Source organism: Drosophila suzukii, chromosome 3 (genome assembly GCF_043229965.1).
Source record: "Drosophila suzukii chromosome 3, CBGP_Dsuzu_IsoJpt1.0, whole genome shotgun sequence".
NCBI classification, from domain to species: domain Eukaryota; kingdom Metazoa; phylum Arthropoda; class Insecta; order Diptera; family Drosophilidae; genus Drosophila; species Drosophila suzukii.
This window is the reverse complement of record NC_092082.1, coordinates 24761378-24787299: the sequence shown is the minus strand read 5'-3', so window position 1 is coordinate 24787299 and position 25922 is coordinate 24761378. Positions and strand designations below refer to the sequence as shown.

General features: G+C 38.4%; 1 protein-coding gene across 21 annotated transcripts in view; it reads right to left on the bottom strand.

Annotated features, from left to right (window-relative positions):
• Nucleotides 1–5212, bottom strand: part of mub (poly(rC)-binding protein mub) — a 50573-nt gene extending 45361 nt beyond the window's left edge. For 6 of the 21 annotated variants that reach the window (XM_065864758.2, XM_065864761.2, XM_065864763.2 and 3 more), the window contains exon 1: nt 4891–5209. The gene's annotated coding sequence lies outside the window, so the exon portion shown is untranslated. Of the gene's footprint in view, nt 1–4890 lie in introns of all 21 variants that reach the window. The other 15 variants (XM_036815494.3, XM_065864754.2, XM_065864755.2 and 12 more) reach the window with 9 other exon arrangements.
• Between the last annotated feature and the right edge of the window lie 20710 nt (nt 5213–25922).

Here is a 25922-nt window from a genome sequence, read left to right as displayed (position 1 = left end):
GTAGCAGCAGCACCACCAGCCAAAAGCCCTTACGGAAAGAGCCTATGCCTATGCCCACTTCTGAACAACAGGGCGGCCTCGATATGGCAAGTCTTTGCCAGGAGAATGGAATGGAATGTACTAGGGTATTCTTGCAGCAGCACGGAAAACATACATTTGATGGACCAAAGCCATTAAGACAACTCCTTCGAATCATCGTTTCAACGCAATGATTTATGGCAGTGATTCTGGTTGGGTCTTTAAATTACTCTCTGGCGGGCAGATAAGGAAAATTAATATACAGTTCTGTCCGGACTCTAAAATACCAAGTAGATATATTGGTAAAGAGGTAAGTGCAATAAAACGCCGTCAACAATTCTGTAAAACAAACGCTATAATTGCTCAATTACTGGATAAAGACTTTAAAAACGTTAATGGCACCGATTACCAATAGTAAAGAAGCCGGAATGGCCAATTATATTTATACATATATATATTTATACTCTGAATTCAAGTAGTAACAACGTAATCAAACACTAACTGCTTATTATTTTTATTTTCTATAAGGAGCATGTACATACATCGCGAATTCTTTAGAGACCTTTTTGAAATTTTTAGATTTTTTCGAAATAAGAGGTAAGAAGAATGATCCTCACCTTAACATAGACATTTTATATTACGGTACCGATAAGTACTGAATGTCATAAACTAATTACACAAAGGGATCGTCTAAACCGACAAAATCAGTGCTTTGTGCAGGTATGCAACTACAGAACAGTATCTTTAGTGAGCAAATCTAAGCCAAATCACCCAATACTTGAGATCGATCTGAGATACGGTAAATGCCAAGAAGTTCCCGCACCGGGGCCCCACTGTACCCCAACTGTAGCCACCACCAAACGGGTTGAGTGCCTGGCTCTGGTGGGGCTTCGAAGCAAAAGAAATGCACTGCACTGGCACCAGAAGCAGCGGAAGGCAGAAGATGCAGGCGAAGAGGAACGAAATAAGTGGCGCGCAGGGTCAACGATAAAAGGCGGTGCAGGGGGAGTGGCAGAGTGGGCGAGGGGGAGTGGCGGGCAGGAAGGCGACGCCACTCAATGCAGTCAACGGCCTACGGACTGCGGAGTGCAGAATGCAGACTGCTGACTGCATACTGCAGCGACTTAGCCGCGATGGGTATGGGTCCTAGCCAACCAGTTAGAAAATGCAGGCGGGCCGGAGCAAGAAAGTGCAACAAAGTACAGACCTCAATCTGCAGTTCAGCCGACGCACTCACAGATACCCACTCACACAGGCGCAGGCTGCCGCCCCACCACCCACCGCCCCTTCCGCCCGCCCGACAGGTTGAAATCCAACGCAGCAGAACGAACGAACGAGCGAAGCGACTGGGGAAAAGTAAATGGAAAACGGCGAGGAAAATGCACACAACAAAAGCGAAGCGCTGATGACGTTGACGACGAAGACGACGGCGACAAAGCGATTGCACAAAACAGGCCGAGTGCGAAAAAATTGCAGAGGAGGTGGAAACACATGCCCAAAAGGAAAATGCAACAAAAGCGTAAAGCGAAGCAGTCAAAAGCCGTGGAGCCGGAGAAAAGCGCGGAGAAAGGGGCTGCGGCATGGGAAAACTGGCTGGGAGCGAGCCAAACAAGAAGTTGGGATTCCTGCTTGTGTATCTGCGACTTTTGCAAAATCTACGCGTTGTTCTCCTGAATATTTTCAAACAAAATTGAGCCTTGTGATAAAACATCTTTGTAAGCATACTTATCGCAGTAATATTACATTTGTTGGTATAAATTACCTACTCATCACAGTAATATTAAATTTGTTGGTACACATAAACTGCCTTTAATGATATTTGGTATTTATTAAGTACTGACTGGCTTTATGATCTATTTATTTAATAAAACTCTTCAAACTTTAAAAATCTTTAAAATCAACAATTTACTTTAACCAATGGCCCCTGTATTAATCTAAAACGTGCTAAACATATCATTCCACACCATATCGCTAAACGAATTTTATAATACAAACTTTTACTTTCCAGTTAGTCGGTTCTTTTATTTAAATGAAAACGAAATTCTTGCGAAATACTAGTTAATTTTGCTTATATACCTTCAAAGTGAACTTCGGTTAAGTAATGGTTCAGCTGATGTCGTGTAATGCCATAAAATGTGATTTCAGCACTAATTGGTGGCTATGAATAACCGAATGAAATAATTGCACTGAACTGAGCTCCGTAAAGTTCCTCCCCCCGTATTCGTAAATATAGTAAATGATATTCCCCCAACAATAATAAAGAAAACATGAGGGTGGGGAATGTTTGGGTAGGGCGCTGCACTGAAACGAAAAGTTAGCTAAAGCTAATATCAAAACTGATTAAATTAACATTTAAGATCGACATTTATTAGTCTTGGTTAAACTTGATTAGTAGCTTAGATCAATAAAATTGTTTTTGAATGAGCGATGAAGAAGAAACTGATTTAATTTTTATAAGAGTTTGAATATTTAAAAACCAATCAATTTAAGCATATCGAATAACTTATTTTTATTGAGACAAATGCGTTAGTTAAACATCAAATTTCATAAATTCCTGTATAGACTAGAATATTTTTAAAAAATTATAATTTTTATATTGTGTATTCTTAAAAGTACCGAATCTCAAATGCGGAGCATTCTGTTGTAACAACATTTCTAGATTTAATCGAAGTAAAACCCGTTTTAAATTTAGACTATGTCCAAAAGTTTATCTTTTCAATTTTATATCTGTCAAAATACACATGCACTTATGATAATCAATCACACACAACCGCGAAACTAATTTAGAACACAGTTCACCGACTTCGAGTTATTCAAGTTAGGTTTTGGAACGCATAGTTCTCAGTGTAAGACAGATTCAAATCCGTTTTCAAGTGCAGCGAGGCGACGACGACGGTTTCGCCTTCGAAAGTAATCACAATTGAGTTTCCCCAGCTGCAGGCAGCAACAAAAATAACAATGAAAACAGCAAAGCTGCGAAAGTTTCCCCGGGATGAATTTGTTGCCTTGGCAGGTTCTGATAAGACTTATATTTCGTATATATACAAATGTATCAAAAAGGAGCCCTGGCAACGCCTTTTTTGCGAGCCAAACATTTGACGATGCGGAAGTGATTACACAGCACAGAAAAATAAGGGGAAAAAGGGCAGGTTACCAAAATTGATTCTTTTAAGCCAGCCTTATTTGTATTGTGTGGCTAGGCGCCATCTGACTTTTCCATCGGAAAGTTTCGAAGTTAGGATAAATGAGTTCCTAATGATTTGAAATGAGTTTTTAGTACGTACTATTACTTGTAAGGATAAAAAGACAACAAAATACTCATTTAAAATTACAAAGCCGTGATTTATCATAATTAAAATATATTAGACACCTTTAAATTCTAAAAAAAACTATTACACTGAATTCTACTTTAAAATGTATTAAATCGAACACCAAAATTGCATGATCGGTTTATGTATATTCTTTACGTTAACGTTATCCACTAGAATAACAACTTTATCCACACACAAAAATAAAATACGACTGTGGGTATAAAAGCAGATATAGAATATAGACAAACTCAAAGGACATTATATTATAGAAAACACTGCAAAATTCAGGAGCACTTTTAATAAATCCAAAAATTCTAGAAAATAAAATCTTAGGGTTCTTAGGACAGATACAAGTCAAAGACATCCGACTTGATTGGTTTTCAAAACTAGATCTACTTATGAAGTGACGAATGGAAAATTTTGAACAGAAAGCTTTTGATTTGAGATCGCAAACGGTATAAGAACAGTCGTAAAGTCTCTCCCAGTAATATTCTTCATCATATTTGAAACATGTATAATTTTAAGCATCGGAACTGCGATTTTCTTGCAATACAAACATCAGACCGAAATCATAATACCCTTTGCAGGGGATAAAAGATATTCCATATTTACGATAGGTCAAAAATCAGAACTAGCTTTAGCTGGTCAAGAATATACCGAAAACAAGTACAGGGGGTCCTGTGGGGTTAACAAGCCAGAAGAATCAACAAAGAAGCGAGGCGAAGGAAAACGCGCGCTTTGCTCGAGCCGCTGCCCACTCCAATTAGAATTTTTAAGTCCAACTGGGCGGCGCTTTGCAACACTGCCCGACGCCACTCGCACACACACCGCACGCACACCAGTGCAGCCAGAGCCAGTTTGTCTGGCAATTGAACAATTGAGCGAGAAGAGCGACTTGCGCCGAGAGCGCGAGAGAGTGGGAGAGAAAGACGCGCGGTTTTTGCCAAGGGTATAGAGAGCATATTGGGACTGGTTTTTGATTTGGGTTTTCGGGCAGCAAACTGCAGAGGCAGAACTCGTCAGGGAAATGGGAGTGAAATGTTTGTGCCCCCTTTGGGCCGGAGGAATAGGGGTGGCTTTCGGCACCAAAACAAAGCTGGCCCATCACATTCCGTCCTGCGGACCTACAGGGTATCACGGCGAATGCAGGCCCAAAAGGGAGTCGGCAATGACAACAAAGAGCGGAGAACGCGAGAAGGCAAATAGGAAAAATAACGACGGAACGACGGAGGAGAACAAAAATCAATTTGAGTGGATGTGGATGCTGGACTTATTTTGTTCGCTGCTCCTCGCCTCTTCCTCTTCCTTTTTGCAAAGTTTAAAAAGCTGTATGCAGTACACACACACACGCACACAAGCAACGCGGGGAGACACAGACAGCAACACGCGACGGCTTTTTTCGCCGGTTGGGGTAAAAGCAACTACTACTAAGCAGAGAAAATGCAAATCGCCGAGAGAACGCTTTAATTATGCCTAATTCGTTGTTAATCAAACACAAAACACCGCTTGGCCGTTAAAAAGCAGGGCCCATAAAGTTGGAATTGGAGTAGGGGAAGCTCACGTTTTTGCTGTAGATGTAGATCGGAATCGGTATCGGGTTTGGGTTATTGCCGGATTGTTATTTCACGTTTGTTAACAATTCTGCGCTGCTTTGTTTGCCTCACTCCGTTCGCTGCGCACACTTTAGATTTGCATTGGCAATGCGACAACTAAACTTCGATATTTCGCTCGTTACTCTTGCAGTTACTCCTACACACCGTGAACTTGGAACTTGGCTGGATCTTAGGCCCGATTTTTCTGAGATATATTCTTAGCTCTGCGAGACTTTAGAGACTTTGCCTTGCGCGACACAGAACCGAACACCACCATTAATTTTCGCCGAATGAACGTTCAAAGCAGAGGCGGCCAAAGCAGAGGCGAAGCGATACACCGATGAACAACGGAGCAGGCGACGGGGTGGGAGCGGGCGTGTTTTGCGCTCAGAGCGCGAGAGAGTGAGCGAAATTCTGTACTTTTAATGAACAGGGGGGGGTGGGAACGGGAATGCTTTGCTCTCAGAGCGCGAGAGTGAGCCCGATATACCAGGGAAATTCTGGTACTTTGCCACTGCCTCGGTATTTTTCTTCTGCGCAGGCGCGGTCACACCGGAGCGTGGGTGCACTCAAACGGGGACTATGGTCGTCCCGCTCGCACCCACAGCCGAGTGAGTGAAACTCGGAGAGCGAGCCCTGAGTCTTTTCCCGCTCACCCAAGAGACCTTTCCACTCCACTCACTGTTAGACTTAACAGAAATTCTGATTTGATTTCCCGATCACTGCAGTTTCCCATTCGATAGTTCCAATCGGAAGAGTGAGTGAAAGTGGGTTAAATTCTAAACCCCTTTTTCTCCTTCGCACTCTGCTCGCAATTAATGAAAGGATTAAAATTGAGGCCAGCAACAACAAGCAAATGCAAATGTAATGAATTGCTTTTAAATTAAATTATGTAATTAATTTTACGCCGAAACGGCGACAAAACGACAAAGGATTACACAAATATTTTCAGTTCATTATAAATGAGCGAGCCACAATAATAACAACCGAATTCCAATTAGACACGACTGCGATGGGATTTAAGTGCTCCTGATTGGATTTTCCTGTTTTCGTTTCAGCGTCCCAAATGACCTTCAGGTGTGCAAAAACTGCAATCGAACATAGTTGAAAACTTCAGCAAGCCAAGGGAAAAGTAACGAATATCTTTATTTATCTGGTTGCTCATGTGAAAAATCTGGTTGGATATGGGCATATCCGCCAAATAGTAAACCAGGACCGAAAAAAATATTCATAGTCATCGTATTTTTTTTGTATTTACATAAATAAATTTAACAATAAATTTAATGCAGTGGACCCATAGCATATTTCATTTGTTTTGTTGAAGAAATTTCCCTGAAAACTGAAAAAAATTACTTTTTCCAAATTTACTTTCTTTTAAAGCCATTTTGATGTTTAATTATTTCGCAAGAAAAACATATCAATTGTACTTATTTCAATAAAAAACAAATGGAGATATTTCCTTGGGAAAAGACTCGATAGAAAGCTACATGAATCCACTTTAAAGGTAAAGTGATTGCTTTAGAATATTCCATCCCAATTCGCAGATTTTTGCATTTTACTAGATTAAGCCCAAGTCATCTTACATTTTGAGTACGTTTGCGACCGCTTTTTTTTGCCAATATTATGAAAATGATAGCTCAATAAACCCCATCATTTACACTAAACAAAGATCTAACAATATGCTATCGAAAAAAACTTTTATTTTCTTTTTTTATTTCCACTAAGTGTGTACGCGACCCTTGGAAATGCCCATATGCTATTGAACATTCATCTTTAACTGAACGAAAGATTTCCAAATTGATCCATAAACTTATCCAGACACGAAAGTTGAGCATAATGACAATATAATAAAAAGGAGCGTCGGCACCCTGGCGATCTTTGTGCACGAGGACGTCATCGTACCCGTGTCTTAAAACAATAATGTAGAACTGTCACTGTTATTATTATTATTTCTGTTGTTTCATGTTATTTTTTCCTTTGTTATTTCCATGCGTTTTATAGACATTAGGTTGGCTGATCAACGCTTAAATAAATATTAACACAAAAAAAAAACTTAATATACTATAATATCTTTTAAAGTGGAATTTTCATTTATCATATGTTTAAGTGTATATTTTATAATGGTTTATTTATAAAATATTGGCAAAGAGATTTTTGAACAATTCTTAGTTTTGTTTGGGCAAACTTTACGAATCAAAAAATTTTTGTATTCTAGCCGAGGAAAAAACTTTAAAAAGTAGACTTTCATAAAAATTCTACATTTCCATTGATGCCAAAAAGTACATTAAGTAGGTTCAAATTATGAGTAGATTTAACTTTTGTTTCGTCAACATCATTGGTTAGGATCACTGGCCGGGTCGAACTAGCCATGTCCGTCTATCCGTCTGTCTGTCCGTAGGTATGAGCGCTGAGATATCGGAAACTATAAAATTTGCAAAGTTCGGACTAGGCATGCAGATTCTTGACGTTCTTGCGCTGCGCCCACTAACTCTCACAGCACTAAAAACTGACTAAATTTTTTTATTTTTTTCAATTTTGTAAACATCTGATTATCAATACCCATATACATATGTATGTACAAGCCAAAAATTGATTAACCCGGACCCATAAACAATTCAATAATAAAGTATCAAATCTAGGATGCAGCCGATTTGCTCCATACATATATCCGTCTCCCTCGCACTCCACTTAGCTGAGTAATGGGTATCTAAAAGTCTTAACTTTTCTTTATATCTTGAGTTTTGGTTGGATATATCAATAAGTAAGATTTGGTCTACCAGGACCCCATAACAAAATAAAATTTAAGTGAAGAAAAAAAAATGTTAAAGGAACAGCATTCTAATTAAAGATTTTATCAGATTATCCATATATAAAGAATTTAAAACCCCTTTTAAAAATAAATTTAGAGCTGGTAGTTTGACAATCATTTTTTTTATTCAAACCGCCAGGACCTCAAAACAAAATAAAATTTGAGGATTATCGACATATCAACAACTTAAAACCTCTTTTAAAAATATTTGTTGAACTGCTTATTTGAGAATTATTTTTTTTTTTTTAAGCCGCATCTGTGTAGATATAGACCATTAGTTCGTATCCCAATCTGAAAACATTTTTATTAATCGCAAAAAATTATTATTTTATTTGTTACAAAAACAATAAAGTTAAGTCGATTTTACTATTAATTAGCGAGTGATCCCTCTAGTATGTGTTCGCACTAGATAATTACTAATACTATTTTATTATGCTGAAAATAACAGTTCAAACCATCTGGCTTCTAACGATTGAATTTTTGTGGATTATACGGCTTAATAAAATTCTACGAATAACGTAAGACTTCCCAATTGTCCAGTAAAATAGTTATTATGCAGATAAAATGTTTACTTTACTGAAAGAACAACATTATCAAGTAAAATAAATAGTTTTGTAATGGTTTTAGTTGGGATTTAACTATTTAGCGGTCCAAAAAGCAAAACAATAACTGGTCAAATCTTCATTTGTTTAGGTTTAAGCGTTTGTCATAAAAATAAACAGTTTTCTACAAAAAAAACTGCGGTTACAAAGCTTTATTTACTTGTTTTGAGAATTTTTTACATTTGAATTTAATGGCGATTTTTATCCTGCATTTATTTGTTTGGAATGTGAATGTGCGCTGCACGCAACACATGACTAACTTGAACAACAAACACAAAGGTAAAGTCAATTAATTGATTCAAAATAAGAGGAAGCGGCGGAAAAACAACTGCAAAAAACGGCAGAAAAAGTGGGCGCTGTGAAAGTGCACAAAAAACACACGGACATTGGTCGGCGGTGGGCGTGGCACTGCATTCGAATACGGCAGCCAACTTTCGTTTGAGGCCTTTGTCCGTGTGGGTTGTGTAAAAACGATAAGTGCAAAATTTAATTAAATTTCATTTCAGGCGCAAAAACCCTAGAGAAGAGCATCGCGCAGAGCTCGCACTGAAGTCCGCTACAAGCGAAATGCATTAAGCCCACGAGTTTTAATTAAATTATTATTAATCTCATTTGACTGCGTGCGTGTGTGTGGGTTAAGTCCGTCCGCACCTGACTCCGCCTGATAAAAAAGCGAGAAATTAAGTTTCATAAATAAACAAACCGAAATGGAGGAAAATCAAGTGGCAAAAAGTTTGACATGTCCCACAAAATATTCCTATCTGGGCCAAAAAGTTAACTGCCTGTGGTTGGCGGTTAGTGGGCGGTGGGAGGTAGGCGGTGGGTGGAGTGGTGGTAAAAGCTGCCGAACAGTTTGACAGGCAAAATTGGGTCGTCTGAATTTTGAATGAACTCTAATTGTCCTGAAATGCGGCTAAAATTGTCAATATAACCGATTGCCACCGATTGAGGGCCTGCCCACACCGCCCGCTTATCAACTGCACAATCCACTGATTATCGATTCGGATTATGCAAATCGTCATTAGTCAGCTCCATAATCAATTTCCCTTCGCATTGACTAAATACTTCTTTGGAAATAACTTGTATGGGGTGCATAAAGCTTCTTGCAGGTGTACCGAAAATGGAAACTTCAATGAAAGGCAAAAAGATTCTTGTTTTTAAAATTCTACAAAACCACTAAATTAAATATTTCCCTATTTTGAAATGTTTAAATTTCTTTAAAGTTATATCTAGTTGTAAGCAAAAACAAGGCTTACCCTAGTTTATATTGGATACACAGAGATAAATATTCAAGTAATTTGTTCTTGAATTAAGAACATTCGTTCTTAAAAACCGTGTTAGTATATTTTGGTATCAATGTTCTTAATATTAGAAGGAAAGTTAAAAACAAGATATTGATAACTATTAGTTTATTTGTTGAGGTATGATATGATGTTAAACAAAAGGAAAACGTTTTCAACTTCAAAAACGTCGATCTATTTTTAAGAACATTTTCAACTAAAAAGAGAACGTCAGAATTTTCTCTGTGTACATTAAAAAAAGCTATGTGACAACTGGACTATTTTCTTATAACTCTATTAACAAAGGTGTAGAGGTCGTAACTCAACAAAAATTTATTCAGAATTTACCGACTTAAATAAAATTAATTTTGTTATGGTTTAATTATATATATCGAAGCTAAGTAAAGTATGAAAATCCGATGTATACACCACTTTGTGATTTAACCATTTTCGAATATATAAGTTCGATAGTATTGGTCAATCAGCAATAATCCATAAAGCCTTAATTATGAAACCCTGAAATTCTTCACAATATCCCTTATAATCAGAAATTCCACCCCACACTTGTTGAAAATACCACTGAGATGTATCCTTTCCCTACCAGCTCCTTCTCTCCCAGCATTTCAATTTACCTCAACCTCTCTGTGAATCATTCACCTTTCATAAGCTTTAAGTTCTTAGGAAACATTTAAATGTAAATCTATTTGAGTTGGCCTCTTTCAGTGGCTTAGTGGTTGCTAACTGAAATGGCCAAAGCAGGGCTCGAGCAGAAAACGGCAAGTTCATTTAACTAATAGCCAACAATTTATAACTAGCTTCAGCTGACCTCGTCCTCCGCCGCTGCAGAAAGCTGGCGACGACACACAACTAATGGCCTTTGCCCACCTGAACCGAACTCCCGCCCCCGCCCCCGATTCCCGGGCAGGAAAACTAATCCGCTTAATGTTTTGCCTATCTCCTAAAATATGACCAGCCCCGCCCAGGTCCTGCAGGATAGGACAGCCTCCGTATGCCGATTGTGTGTGTGCTGGAACTTCTTCTACTATTGATAAGGCAAAGGAAGTCCAGAAGGCATCGACTTAAACTCCTCGTCGGGACAACCGAGATAGAAAGAAAGTGCTGGGTAAAAATTTAAATAAAAGTGCTATGCAGTGCGTGAAGAAAAGTTTATCTGAAATAACTTAAACAGCCCCCAAAGACGGAGCATGTTGATAATGCGATAAGCAGTTCGTGATGCGAAATGATGAAATGAGGACCAGAGCCTACATGTGAGTCTGCTAATTAACTAAATTGAAGCAAAACTTTTGTCTCTGAGGCTCAAAAGGCACCGACTAAGGCTGCGGGAATGGGAAAACATTTGAACATTCTCGATACCCTCGATGGTGTCAGCACTTAGTTTTTACATACTTTACATACTTTTTAGGACATACTTAAAACAAAAATATAAAAGTCAAATTACTTTTTTAAAGAAACAACTTACGTGCTTTCAAAGCTGTCCTAATTTCTTTTAATCTGAAAAAAACACAAACGAATTATTAAAAAATGTATTCATTTGGTAATATTTTTTTATATTATTGCACTAGTCATAACTTGTAAATTAATGCCTGTAATCTCCTAATAAGTTTAATCTGTACTTCTTAACTTCCAAGAGCATATTTCTGAATCCAGACCGTCTGTAATCAAAAGGACCAAATCGTAGTATGTGTTATGGTATATTGGCAATTGTAAAGCCAAAAACTTATGCAGTAGACGGCTATGAGCTTTCGCCAATTAAAATTCCACCTCGAAATTTGAATAAGTCCTCCGTTTAAAGGTAAGGTAAGTAAGTATGGTAAGGCAATAATAAATATCTTAATTAAATTAAATTTTGGTTTATATTTATATTGCAAGTCTACTTTTATTTTTGATTTTTACGCTTTAAAGTTTTGATTAACGGTTATGTCACTCAAAGAATTTTGTTGAGCAAGACTTTTTGTTAATTTCATTGAAGTAAATGCCGTATAAAGCCATCGAATTTGAACTTTGTACTCTTCCAAATTGTTTTAAAATTCTTTGATATGCTTTTCCTACTCTCGTTATTTCTGATAGTACTTTTAAATTCAATAGTTATTGATTTTAGATGTTTTTTATTATTGCGTTATCATCCTGCGCAGATTCACGGGTTATTTTGGGGTTGAAGCAAAAGGCAACATAGAGATTGTTTAAAATGTTAGTTTTAAAGTTTTTTAAAGAACTAAAGGTAATGCGACACGACTTTACAAAGAACATAGTCATCCTAGAATTTATAAAATTGTAATTGGAGCGGTTTGCTTGATATTAATCTTTTAATCTTAAAATATAATTTTTCTTTATTTCAGAATACAATAAATCAGATTTAATCCAGTTTTCTTTTACAAAATATAATTGACAATAGTACTAACCACACTTCCTAGCCCATTCTCATCCGTAAATTATATTTTGAACAAATGTGTACACAACTTACCTCATCATTTTCTTGATTGACTACTAAGACCGTAACCCGCTAATCCAGCCCCAAATGTTCCCGCATTATGTGCTCCCAGACCGGCAAACCCAGTTCGGCTACCCCCTACCCCTAAAATGGACTACCCCCACACACACTCACCACATTAAAGCGAGCAGCTGCGAAATCGCTTATGAAGCTTTAAATGTGGCACGAAAAGCGCGACCCCGAAATTTCCGTTGCATACTTTGCTGCGCCCAGACTCACAGAGGTGTTTTCATACATATGCATGAATGTACTTTCAGGATGTATATCTGGGTGTACGAACGCTTCGCTCGCTTATTTAATTTGCCACAAAATTGTATACACATAGCCAAAAAATAAAACGAAAACAAAAAGTTGAAAAGGCTATGAAAGCAAATTAAAAACTTTTAGTCCGGAACTGAGCGAAGTCAAAACCCCAAGCGGAATACACCAGTAGTTTTTGTTGTGCCGACTCTTGCTTTGCAGCATTTAGGATATTTATATTGTGCTGCCGGTTAATGGAAATTTGTTGACTTGACACAACGGCTCAATAAACAACAGATTTAAACTACTAAAGATACATAGATACAAATGTAAATATGTCCAATGATGATTTATTTATTTAAACGTAACGAAGAAAAAGTACATAACAACTATAAAATATAAATTGTGAAAACGCATATAAGCTACAGCTTATTTATTTCTTCTGTGGTTACTGGCATAAAGTCCAAAACGAAATTTCGCTTAAAGAGGTCAAACCTTACGAATATATATATCTTTAAAAAATGGTATAAAGTATATAGAATACATATATATTAATACACAGTGGTGGATTCAGGACTTGGTTGTGGGAAAAATATAAAAAAAAAACAGAAAAAGTCTAAAAAATTTAATAATATATGTACATACTTTAATTGTAATACTCTATAAATTTTTTTTTGTTTTTACTTTTCAACCCGAGTGAGGGTATTTTCCCCCATAACCCCCCGTAAATCGGCGCATGTATATATATAACTGTTAAAAAAGGTTAACTCCAGTTTTTTCGTTAATTCAAATGACTATGAATTACAGCTGTCTTTTAAATGGTCCATTTAAGACAACAGTAATATACAATTTTGACCAACCCAAAGTTTATAATTTTAGTCACTAATATGGTTAAGCTGAAACCCTTAAGAAATAATCTGTCAAAATTATATTTTTTTAAAAGAAACATTTCCTTAAAAGTATATATAATCACAGACAAATTCATGAAATTATATCAGCAGAGGGGTCAGATTATTTGAATTTATTTATATTTATGTTATCGATTCATTTAACGTTCTTTTTCACCCACGATTTTTCATTTGATGAAATGATTTAATGAAATACGCATAGCATAAACACAATAACAGTTCATATTTTTTGACATTAGGCATTTTGAAATATGAAAACATTTTATTCCCCTTACAGAAAAAGAGCCTCATAGGTGTCTTATCCCAGTCCCAGTCAAAGTAACTATTTGAATTTCAGTGCGGTAACATTTAGTTTTCAAATTTGACTTCAGTTGTGCACAATCAATTGCGAAGTCAGCTCATGAATATTTATAAATCAGTTTCATATACATACCAGAAGCGAGTATGTGGCAAAGGCGCCTCGAATTGACCAGCCCACCTTGCCTCACGCCACCCCCTCCGATAAAAAGGAACCTCAAAAGCAAATTCAATTAACCCTACAGACCGTAGAGAGCATAAGCAAATACACTCAACCAATACAAATACGACGACCGAGACAGACAAACCGAACTCCCCTTCCGGCTGCCGGTTCCCCGCCCCTGGGAACTCCGTTTGGGCCTCCTCCGGACTAAGGCACGCGCCAACTACTACAAATCCTCCTCAGAGCCAGTGGCGCCCGGGACGCGGGGGGCTGACCAACCGCAAGGACACAAAGTAGCTAATTATCTCGCCTTAACCCCTTGCCAACAGCTTCCTGCTGTGTTTACTCAGCACACCACCCCTCTAAAGTTCTCCTGCAGCCTCATCGCACGTGGTTGGGAAACCGACCCAAAAAGCGGAAAGAAAGCTGGGGAAAATTGAATGCAAACCCGATATGTTTTTCACATTTGAATGGACAATGGCCAGCCGGACCGGAAAGGGGAACTTCAAAAAATAAATGCAAATGAAATGTGTCAAATACTGACACATGCCGCGCCTGAAACTGGAACTCTTGGGTTAGGTAAAAAGCGAAGGGGTGAGGTGTTGCAGGGATGCCCGAGGAAAGGAAACCCTGCCTGAAACAGGGATCTCGTCCGGGGAAGTGGGACTTTTCACAGCAATCACCGGCTGAATGAATATTTATCGATAACAAACCGAAAACACCCAACCCCGACCCCAAAGTCGAGCAGCCGAACTTCAATTCCATTTCCACTCAACATAACGTCAAACAAGCGAAATTGGGTGAGGAGTCGGGAGTTCTTGTTGGTTCTGGAGTAAGCCTTCCATCCTGCGAGCAGGAGGAAGCCCAAACACTGGCCAGACCTCCGTCTGCAATCTCGAACCGGGATGGATGGATGGATGGATGCCAGCTATTATTTGGACAGCACTCGTGGCGCGTACACGAAATGAACATGGCCAACTACATCGCAGGGTGTGCGGGTCTGATTTAGGAGGATTTCCACGTTGGCAAATGGCACGAGCCATTGAGCTAACGATCGAAGTTGTATCTCGCACGCATGTTTTGTATCTGCAACTCCAAGCGCAGCACTGAAAGAAGCTACTGATGAAAAGGCAGCAGTATGCAAAACTGCATTATACTGAACATATTTAAACATAAGTCCATTTTTACAAAAAAAAAGATTAGTTAAGGTTTAACTTAATTAATAATTTTTTGGAAAATACTTTTTTTCTGATTTTAGGTGATCTTAATTCTAAATATATTAAAGCAAATCTTTGCAAGGTCGTATGTTTTCATTTGGTTTGTCAACTGATTTGAGCTTTCTTTATTTTAAAGATTATTTTTTAAATATCTAAAAATTTTAATTATTTTTAAAAATGCGGGTCTGTTCTAGGAGGATTTTCACATTGGCAAATGGGCACGAGTCATTGAGAAAACGACCGAAATTGTATCTGGCACGCATGTTCCGTATCCGCAACTCCAAGCGCAACACTGAATAAAGCTACTCTGATGAAAAATAGTCATGTCATATGAAAAATAGTAGTATATTTAATTTTGTTATAATGATTTTAAGTATAATGGCTTTTTACAAAAAATTAGGGTTGATAAAGTTTCTACCCATTTGAGTGTTTTAGTCCTGGGAAGATCAAAAGATTTGCAAAGTCGTATGTGTTGAACTGGTTGTTCATCTGATTTCTGCTTTCTTTATTTCGATGTATATTTTTTGCAATATTTAAAAAATGTAATTATTCCATATTCCATAATTACATATTTTGAAGCATATTAATTGAAATCCAACGGTTTTAAAAAAAATAAAGAAATACGCTAAAATTAAAATTTTATATCAATAAAAAAAAATATAGTGATCGTAAGAATCAAAAACCCACGTGTCTTTCTCAAGAATGAAAAATGTGATTGGCCACAATTCAATGTTTATCATTTAATAAAAACATTTTATATATATGCTATTATTATTCAAGTAAATATTGTAAAATGATTTTTAATTGGAAAGTAATTAAGAGTCTTATTGTAAGACGCATGCTTAAACCCAAACTGGTTTTATTAAGGAGAAATTTAAAATTAAATTTATGGGATGAAGTACTTAAAAGAAATTATCTTATTTTATGAAATCTAAATCAAGTACTATTTCATCCCAGTGCACTAGTGCACACTTCGACAATCGAATCTGAAGTCCCGAGCGTTTAACGTCAAATAAAAACCAAGTAAATAATTTAGCAGCCAAGGCAGCCCAACGAAGTGCTCGATGCGAAGACGTAGGAAAACTTTAGCGTATTTATTTGCAATTTTCGCATTTTAAGCCGATAAAAGCGGGGCGGAGGGTGTGTGTTTGTATCCCGTGTGGGAGGGGTGCAGTTGGGCGGTTGGGCGTTCAGGGGTGGTGACCGTATAAAATGACAAGCGTTTGACACAAGCACCGGAATATCCGTCAGTGTGGCGACGAAGCGGACGACACGACGTCCTGCGGCCAGGAGCAGGAGCAACAGCAGGACAAGGGAGCCGGAGCCGGAGCTCCAGGAAAACGACAGGATGGCGATGATGAGGCCAGAGGGGGGCGGTGCAAGGGGGAAACCTAGAACTGTGTGTCCTGCGCGTGCAGTGTTTGCTAGCGTGTTACGGCCACATCCATAATACAAAAGGATGCTCCGGCCAAACCGAGCGAGCATCATTTCCCGATGCCATTTTTAGTTGTGTCTCTCGGTCTCCAACTGTGTGTCAACTATTCTAATAGTTCCCGCTTGAGCGGTGTGTGTGTGCAAGAGTGTGTGCGGGTGTGTGTGATTTACAGTTGCGCTGATTGCAAGGATAATGCCAAAGTACTCTCCGCTCTGGCAGGAAGTCTCCGGCGCGCTCTCGTTCTGGGCTCGCCAAGGAAGTCCCTGCCAAAGCGGATGTTAACTTAAAGGTATTAAGAAATTGAATCAAAGTGGAAATATTATAAGAAAAATACGTACTTCTATACCAGATAGGGAGCGGGAAAGTCCGTGCACCAAGAGAAATAAGTTTTTCAGATTTAATTCAATATTTACAATAATTGTTATTTAAATTAACTTAAAAGAAGGATTTAATTTGAGCAATGAAATATGTTTCCCAAGACCTCTATTGAAACTATAATCACTATTTAAAAGATTTAAATAGTGGACTAACTGACGAAATTTAAATTATTAATGTATACCATCACAAAATGGTATGGTATGTAAGGTATATATGTATTTCGTGACCTTTTTAAAATTACTATACGTAAATGTATGTGTCGTCGATTTGTGGTACTTGATTTCTTTATGTTTTTCAAAAGCGAGTTAAAAACTTAGGACCTTAGCCAAACTATGTCATGAGATTTTGACTTTTAACAGAACGCTTACTTTCTGGGCCGGTTGTTGATGAATATAATCAATATAAATATTTGAAAACGTTGCCAAACTAGTAAACTTAACTTTACAAATATCGAGTATTAAAAATAGGATATTCAAACCTAAGTAAACTTATTTTCCCTGAGTGCATTGGAGTCGTGCGACGGAAGGGCAGAAACTGGTAGAGAAGCAGTGGCGGATGCTGCAGTTGAATTTGCCGTTGCCTAAGTGCCGCTCCGACTTTGAACTATGACGTTGGCTTTTAGTGTATTAAGAAAATGTCAAAGGAGCTGGCAGCTCAGCCCCAGTCGAAGCTGTACCAGGTGGATGGCTGCGAATTCGGGGGGGCAGGGCCAGGGAACTAATACATAATAATGCAATTTCGCCAAGGACAACGGCAATGAGCAAGGCGGATTCATTTGGCTTAGGCCAAATGCCAGGCTGAATTTAAAATCTTAAACGAGAGAAAAGTAATTGAGAAAAGTGAAAAAGCTGAAATGAGGGGAAAATGCGGTGCTTACAGGATTATAATTTTCTGCAGCCATTCCGGGCATTCTGGTGAACAAAAGTGTACGCAGCATCACCGGCACTCAATAAACAGAATAAACAAAACAGAATATACATTTACCCAGCAAAACTCCATAAGCCCAACATAACAATTACGGCCATGTTGGAGCACATAAATGTTGTATAAGGCCCGAATCCCAGGGATCCCCGTCGCAGCATCCACCTGTTTGTACATATACACATAATTCAGCCACCTATGTATAACCACTGGCAGTCCCAAGTGTCCTGCCCTGCACTTAATCTCAATTTGATGCCTACATATACCCCGTAGTCGGGTAACGAGGGTGTACTAAAAAAATATTGTAGCAAGGCTATGAAAGCTTCTATCAGAACTTCTTCGTGTTTCTTTATAACATGTTTATATGGAATTTTCATTTCACTTTTTAGTAGAATAACAAAAAATGGTCTGCTATATTAAATATGTTTAGCTAGGTGCATCCAAAATAATTATTTACAATTACAATTTAACAGCATTGTTGAAGTCGCAGTAAAAACATGATAACAGGTATCTCGTATTCTACATATTTGCTCTCAGCACTCTTGGTTGTTTTATCATAGAATTTCATATGCATTTTTATTTTCGCAATTTATTACATAGCCCTACCAAACCATGGCGGTATATCCTGGCCCCTTCCTATAATCGTATATGCCATAAGCGTATTAACGCAATTCAATTTCGAGCCATTTTGCCTCCCTGTACAGGACAAAAAACCAACAATACCAACGATAGGAATAACTACAGCAATAAGAGTTGGCCGAAACAATGTAGATTGCGCCACCTGCGCATAGCCAGCGGATAAGAACGAAGCTTTCATGACCTTCAGCAAGTGGAAATATACCCACTTTAAAATAGATTCTAAGGTCCTTTTAATCAAAAACTGTGCTCTATCTTTAAAATAAAGAAAATTGTTTATTTCTAAAAAATCAACTGTAATCGATTTACCATCCAAAGTTCTCAACATCCTTTTATCAAGCACCCACATATTTCAAATCTCAAACTTTGCTTCTCTTTTACTTCGTCTTTTAAAAACAATAATGAAAGTTATATTACTAAATTTTTTAAAACCTTTAAAACTTGACTTGACTTATTGGCGTTTGGGGCATCGAAATGCCGCGCCGTTTCAAGTAGGGCATCAAACGGTAAACGTATTAACTTCCGTTCACTTTTATAGGCACAAGCAAACACACCCACACCCCAGCAGGGCACATTGCGGCACACATATGCCAAACTCAACTCGATGATGACCAAAGGACACGTATGGACACCGCCTCCTGGAAAACGAGGGGAAGAGCTCCGGCCCTAGGAGACCGGAGACCCGGCAGGACAGGTCTACATCGCGTGTTTGCCCTAGCTCATACATATGATGGGGCGAACAATTGGATGCTGGCAATGGGTTGCTGGGGGGGGTCGGTATTTTGTGGGGTTGCACGAGTATAACGACTGGCCGTACATGTCGCTTTTTGTTTACTCACTGTACAAAATTTACGGACTACCGAAAATCCTTTTTAGTAGTAACATTAAACTGCACAATACAATGTTCCAGAGTGTTGCCCTTAGCATTATAATTTGTTTTCATTATCAAAACCAACAGTTTTGTTTGGGAAACCATTGTGTTTCACAAATGCTACTTACAAAAAAAATACTTTTTAAGTAATTTTAAACAATAAAAATGTATCCCAACTTAAAAATAAAAAAGGGAGATGCAAGTGTATACCCCATTGCATAATAAAGATCCAGTGTTAACACAGTTCTAAAACAAAATACGTTAACGTTTTTTAAAAACCCGATTTTTCAGCAAAGGAACAAATACAATCTTGAGAGATAAATATAAAATAATAATGTTCAACAAAGTATAGATATACAAGACAAGTTATAGACGTACATCTTAACAAATTTTACCTCTACGAGTACTAGTAGCAGACCGTAACTAACGGGTACAAAAATTACTAAATGCTTTTGGTAAACTTCGCTTTAAGAATCGTTTTTGTCACTGTATCTAAGGTTGCTGCCTGACGCTGACAGTCAAGAGTCCGTTCAATTTTGCATGGCTACCTCCTTGGTCAACACATGGATGCCGACCTGTACGTGCAGGGCTGCCAGGCTTGCACTTTGTTTTTCCCTTTGCCTGATTCTGAGTCCCTGTCCTCGGATCACCGTCCTTTTTTATGGGTCACCAGAGCGAGTGCCCACGGACAAAGCGGAATGAAAATATTTGTCTGTTGTGCGTTAGACATTTTCGATTGTGTAAGAATCGGATTGGACGATTTGGAATGATGCGGATTTTGAATATGTGCTTGAAAGGGTAAGCACTGAGTGGCGTCGGTGTGTCTTGACCGAAGAATAGGGAAGGTTGACAGGTGTTTGACAGGCAGGAGTTCCATTATGACACTTTTATTTTATCGCAGCTACTCATAGAAACCCCCTTCATTTCTGTTCTGTTGTTTAGGTAAGTTGCAAAAAAATGTAATACGTCAAGTAAAACACTTCCGACCCAAAATGTTAGCAGTGATTTTAGAACCATCACTGGGAGTTGGGTATAATCAGACAGAAACACTCGAATCTTTGTTGTTCGAGAACAATGACCAAATATAAAAGTATAGAAGGTAATTGTAAATAACTCTTAAAAGCAGTCACACATTGCCTAGAAAAAGTCTGTTGCTTTATATTTATAACCGTTACTCGTACACTCACGGAAAAACACCGTGCTAAAAACAAGTACAAACAGCCATGATTTAAGAAAAATTGCATGGTTACCATTTAAGATCGTTCGTGCTCAAAAAATTCTCATATTGAGTACTTTTTGGAATTTTAATGTCTGCCAACTCTAATAATTCCCAATTGTTTATTCTGAAAGTACTCGGTATATAAGGCCCATAAATTAGACAGTGTTAATACAAGCAAGTCGTAAGTAAACTTAAAGTATTAATATTATTTATATTTATCTCGTTTATTTCGTTTAGCATAAAATAAAAACTCAATTTAATTTCTTAATATTTTTATATTGATTTAAGAATTATGCATCCTTAAATCATGCCTGCAACTTTCTTACTTTATTATCAAATCGTTCTCGTTCTTGTTTGTCATGCCTGCAACTTTCTTACTTTATTATCAAATCGTTCTTGTTTTTAGTCCAAATATGACTTGATTTAAGAATTATTCATACTTGATTGAAGACCGAAAGGTTCTTAAATCTAGTATGATCGGCCTTGAAAATTCGTGCTCGAATCTGTATTTTCCATGCTTGGCGAAGTTTTTACACCGAAAATGAGTGTAGAGAAAAGGGTATACTAGATTCGTAGGAAAGTGTGTAACAGGTAGAAGGAAGCGTTTCCGACTCCATAAAGTATATGTACATATTCTTGATCAGGATCACTAGCCGAGTCGATCTAGACATGTCCGTCTTTCCGTCTGTCTGTCCGTCCGGATGAACGCTAAGATCTCGGAAACTATACGAGCTAGGCTATTGGGATTTGGCATGCACATTCCAGGGCTTCTAACGCAGCGCAAGCTTGTTTGGTGCCAGGGTGCCACGCCCACTCTAACGGCCACAAGCCGCCCACAAACTTCAAAAAATCGTAAATATTAACGCGGATACCTCGGAAACTATAAAAAATAGAGAATTGGGATTTAAGATTTAGATTTCGTAGCCTTGTACGCAGCGCAAGTTTGTAACGCGAATATGCCTCGCCCACTCTAACGCCCAGATCTGTGGCGCCCAGAATTTTCATGCTAGATAAAAAATTGTAACTGAAATGTATTAGTCTGGTAAATACCTATCGATTGACCACAAAAAGTTGGCCACGCCCACTCTAACGCCCATAACGCTTAAATCAGTCTACCGCCCACATAACCATATATTGAGATTGCGGGTAGGTGCCGCATTTCAATCTCCATTTGCTCCTTGCATATCTCCATTTCCTTTTGTTCCCTTAAGCTGAGTAATGTGTATCTGATAGTCGAGGTACTCGACTACAGCGTTCTTCCTTGTTTCTTAATAGTATACAAAACAAAATAGATAATACATATAATCCTTAGTATTTAACAGAGCATATATCGTTATAATACGCCAATAAAGAGTACACATACGACAAAAAAAAAAAAAGTTTTGTATACAATTCTCCGGGACCAGCCTTCATTTATGAAACATCTGAAACTATTCAAGTATATATCGAACATCATGGTACAAACGTCCATGTTCGTTTCATAAAACTTTTTGAAATATGTGTTCTGAAGAACATGCTAAAATACAAAAAAGTCCAACAAACTCCTTGAACTTGGGGTTGTTTTCATCAAATAGAAGTAGTTTCCTTTACTTTCAATCAATATCTCAACAAATTTATTGATAAGTAATAACTAAGTTTTCCCTAAAATACATTTTGTGATAAAAAGCTTTTGCCAAACAAAGCACTTACACGACATTTATGGAATGTTTTTAGTTCTGTGTGTCAAACTGCTGAAAACTTTGTCAGTGAAAGGTTCCTTAACAAACCGGGAGAAGGACGAAGATCAATGACAGCCTTTGACAAAGTCAAGATTTAAATCAACTTATAAATGCTTTCAGCTGGTTAATCTTGAGACGGGCGAAGGACGAGAACACAGCAGGGACGTGCCACCTAAACTTATCAGTCGACATCCGGTGTGTGTGCCGCAACAAGACAAGACAACACACCAGCAACCAGCAACCAGAAACCAGCAAGCCGGCAACCAACAACCAAGAACAGTGACAACAGGCCACCCACATGCACAGCCACGTTCACATCCCCATCCCCATCCACGTCCACATCCACAGAGAATGCCAGCCAATATCCTGCACAACATGGCGATACAGTGCAAACAATGCCGTCCCTCTCCCTTTCGGCCATGTAAACCAACTAATGAAACTGTCAACTGGCCACAACAGTCGGGGGGACCGGGAAGCGGAAGGTGGATTGAGTTGAGAGCTGCCCGCTTTATCGGGCAGCCTTTCACGTTTTCACTCGTCCTTATGGCCAGCCACCCATCCGTCTGTCCAACCCACTAACCCACCAACCCACCAAGCCACCAGCCCACCGACGAGCAACAGGCTGATCCTCCGGAGCGGGTCGGCTTCATTAAAAGAGCTCGCCACCAAATTGATTGCCCAGTCAGCGTTTGATTAGCACTCGAAGGCTTAAAACTTATCAGCGCCCATCCACGTACACAGGGCCAAGACACAGGAGCGGTTCCTTTCCAATTCGAAAATCCAATTTGGCCCGGACAATGGCTGCCTAGTGGGTGATTGAAAATTTCCATGTGCCGCGGTATTTTTAGCCTGGTCATAATCGCAGAATGGGTATGGGAACGAGACTGAGCCCGAGACTGAGTCGGTTATGAAAATGGATTTTCCAGCCATTCACACACATATGTCTATTATGCATAAGCCATCGTCTGCCTTTTGCTCGGTGGGCGGGTGTGGGGAGCAGTCGCAAATCGGAACAGCTGTGTTCAGACGATATGTAGTGCCTATCAAAAATATTCCAGTCATTGCCCGGACCAGAATTGCTTATTTGAATTGTATCTTTTTTTGCCATGCTATGAATCAGCAGTAAATATTCTGGCGAGGAAAGTTCTTTCCACCAAAAAAAATGTTGTGTTATAGGGTTTATGGAAATCAAGCATTGGAACAAAAGTTTTTATAGTGTATTTAAATTAACATTTCAGTACTTTTTTAGGGATATAAATGGTTTGGCTTGTTTTATTATCAAAAAAAATACTCTTTCTTATTAACATGATTTCAAATCTAAAATATTAAAACAAAATTCGCCATGGCATTATGATAGATCAACAAATACTTTACGGTCGGTTCACATTTAGAATATGAGGATATTATACTCGTACATATGTGACTAAATTGACTAGAATGTAGGGATCTTGCTTAAGTTTCTGTTATGTTTGTTCCTGATGTTCTTTAAATCTTCAAATAGATGGAATTTGAATCGGGTTTTTTCTCAAAATTGATTTGAAATCCACCTCAACCAAAGGTCTCCAAAGTTTTCCCATTGTTTCGAAGAGAGACTTCAAAAATCCAAGGTCCAGCTTTAAGATCGAAAGAGTTAAAGAGTGTTTCCTGCGACCAGAAGTACGTGTGTTATATGGGACTCAACCTTTGCGCGCATGCAAATTTATGACAGGTGGCAATGGGCTGCTGGGCTGTGTTCGCTGGAAACAAAGGCGGGATGGGCGGAGTGGGCGGGCGGGGCGTGGCCGGGGGCGTGGGCGGTATATCGGATGTGTGCGGATATGTTTTGCCGCTCGAGTGAGCGTGTGTATGTGCGAGAGCTTTTTTCCGTGTGCTTCTTCTATAAAATAAAAGAGTGGCTTTGTATGTTATGAGCAGGCGATGGGGAGGTTTTTTGTTTGGGTGGTTGAATCTGTCAACACGGGGCTGACACACACACACCCACCCACACACAGGAAGCATTTGTTTGCTCATGTTTGTTGCATGTGTTTGACGTTAACGCGACACAATTAAGTCGCTGAAGAGCGCCTACACACAGGCACACGGACATACAGCCACACAGACACATGGACATATAGACACACACCCGCCAGTCAGCCATTACACATTTCAATTTTGAAGTGACGGGAGCGAGAGGGGCGAACAGCCGTCTCCCTCCGACACAACTTTCTTAATGAAATTTCAATTTATCTTCATCTGCGAAAAAGAGAGAAAGAAAGTACATGTGGGCATGCAAATTACATTCCCTATTCCGATTCTCTCTGGCCCTCCATTCCATTCTCCGCCTTCCACTCTCATTTATAATTGAAAGCATTATATGCACACATTTTAATTACACGATTTGAAAGGATTATGATTATGATTACGATTATGCACATAAAAATCTCCTGGGAATTTCAGCGCAGCAAAAAGCTTTAAAGGCCACCGGGGCCCGGGGCAGGCGGCTTTCACTAGGTTGAGTGAAAGTTGCCTTGAAGCGAGGTAAGCGCGCTAGTGGGCTCTTCAAGGGAAATCAAGCTTGGCCTGATAATCAAGTGGTTGCATTGAGTGGTCATTATAACGCAGTCAATGCCATTGGCTGTGATGATGGTACTGATGGTTTCCCCTTACCAACACACCTTAAAGACCGTGTCCTTATTCCAGGAATTGTTGAAAAAATATGGAAGAACTTATTAAAAATTGCGACGGTCATTGGCATACTAATTAACCGGTACTGGTAAAGTAAAATGGTATATAACAAGAAAGGAAGTTAACTTCGGCAAGCCGAAGCAGTTATAATTATTAAATTTAAAAATAAGAAAATTGATATTCCCAAAAGTATAAGATAATATTTCAAAAAACACCGAAGCTATAATTTGTTTTATATTTTTTTCCCATCAATTTTCCGATTGTTCCTAAGGCAGCTATATGATATAGTGGTCCGATTTTGATAAAATTAAATTCAAAATTCAGAACTAATAAAAAAATGTTATTTCCAAGCGTAGGAGGTTATATGTTAAAAAACACCGAAACTCTAATTTGTTTCATACTATTTTTCCACCAATTTTCTGATCGTTCCTATGGCAGCTATATGATATAGTCGTCCGATTTTGATAAAATTTAACTTGAAATTCAAAACTAATTAAAACATGTTGTTTCCAAGTTTAAGAAGTTATATGTTAAGAAGCAACAAAGATATACTAAAAAAAAAATTTTTTTTCCGATTATTCCTATGGGAGCTATAATATATAGTTGTCCGATCCGGCTGGTTCCGACTTATATACTACCTGCAAAAGAAATTAGAGTTTTGGGAAAGTTTCAGCCTGATAGTTTTAAAACTGAGAGACTAGTTTGCGTAGAAACGGACGGACAGACGGACATGGCTAGATCGACTCGTCTATATATACTTTATGGGGTCGGAAACGTCTCCTTCACTGCGTTGCAAGCTTCTGACTGAAATAATTATACCCTCTGCAAGGGTATACAAATTAGGGATTGTGCAAAATAATATATAGCGCTGAATTCAGGGGGATTTCTTAAATGTTTTTTTAAATTAAGTACCGTTTCTCTATATCTTAAAGAAACATTTTTCCGGAAATATTAAAATAGGAATTTATAAAATCCAACAGAGATTTGTTTTCAGTGTAGGTTCACAGCTTTCCCAGGCAATGCATGACTCATCGGCAGCGAAAGAATACCCGTCATCTAATTGCAACTTAAAACGGCCATCCGGCAACACATTGTCATTTAAAGCCAGATTTAAGCACACACATGTCTAATTAG